Source organism: Hippocampus comes, unplaced genomic scaffold, assembly GCF_001891065.2.
Source record: "Hippocampus comes isolate QL1 unplaced genomic scaffold, H_comes_QL1_v1.1 C16842350, whole genome shotgun sequence".
Taxonomy (NCBI): Eukaryota; Metazoa; Chordata; class Actinopteri; order Syngnathiformes; family Syngnathidae; genus Hippocampus; species Hippocampus comes.
In genome coordinates this window covers 1-981 of record NW_017839931.1, presented here as the reverse complement: position 1 = coordinate 981, position 981 = coordinate 1, and the positions used below count along the sequence as shown (strand labels likewise).

Genomic DNA, 981 nt, shown 5'->3' with positions numbered 1-981 from the left:
AAACCTGGCAACCCAAGTAGAGGCACTCTCTCAACCTCTCCTCTGCTTTCGCTTTGCTAGCAGATGATTGACGCGAGTGGAGCGAGACGCAATAAAGGTATCTCTGGGACAACTTGACATCACTTGACAAGGTCAGACACGAAGATAGGCATATAAACCTGCCACGGCTCGTCTACATTGAATATACTGTACGATTGTCGAATGGCCAAAATTGTGCTAGCAGGTACAAGTCCAACTCGCTTTACGTCACCAAGTGTAGCCACCGGTAAAACTCGTTTAATACATGTCAATTGGAGCTAACATTTTTCGCGAATTGAGTTGTCGTGTCACTTTTACACCATATCTCGGCCATGCCTTTTTCTTACTTTTACTTCATTTGTTTCAGTTTCACAATGCGTCATCATTAACGACACATTAATTGACACACACGTATTCTGAATTTATATATGTTGTAAACACGTTTTAATGCGATTTTAAATCGGCTTGTAGGTCAAAATAATTGTTTTGTCCAAAATTTTTGTTTCATGTATCAGAGATGATGTTTTGCCTCAACTTCTTTTCCTGAATGCATCTGAATGTGGCGCGCTCCGATTACGTGTGTTCGTTTACTCCAGCCATATTGGAGCGGTACGTGTATGTCGCGTTTCTCATTACGGTTTAGCGTTCGCCTCCCGCTCTATCGAGGATTTCAAAATGATTTTTATTTCAGTGGGGCTGCTTTGAGATAGGAGTTGAATTGGTTTGTGACCGTGCTCAGAACCCAAAACTTGATTATTGTAAGTCACGTGTTTCAGTTCAGCTTTTCAGCATCTCTCATCAATCCAGCTACGGCTCAATGAATGGGTGGATAGTTAAAAGTGCTTTCTCCCCAGGAGATGTCCTGTCAATGCAATGCTGACATAATGCCTGGACATGGAAGAGAGTTTGGTAATGCCGAAAAGAGCCACAACAGGTGGGATGTTAAAAACTGCTACATGTGTC

The 981-nt window shown here is 42.3% G+C and overlaps 1 long non-coding RNA gene across 1 annotated transcript; it reads left to right on the top strand.

The window, feature by feature from the left end:
- Positions 1-20: 20 nt before the first annotated feature.
- LOC109509282 (uncharacterized) lies at positions 21-936 on the top strand. The gene is made up of 2 exons (XR_002166912.1): positions 21-131; positions 873-936. It is a non-coding gene; the product is annotated as an uncharacterized LOC109509282 (long non-coding RNA).
- The last annotated feature ends 45 nt before the right edge of the window (positions 937-981 follow it).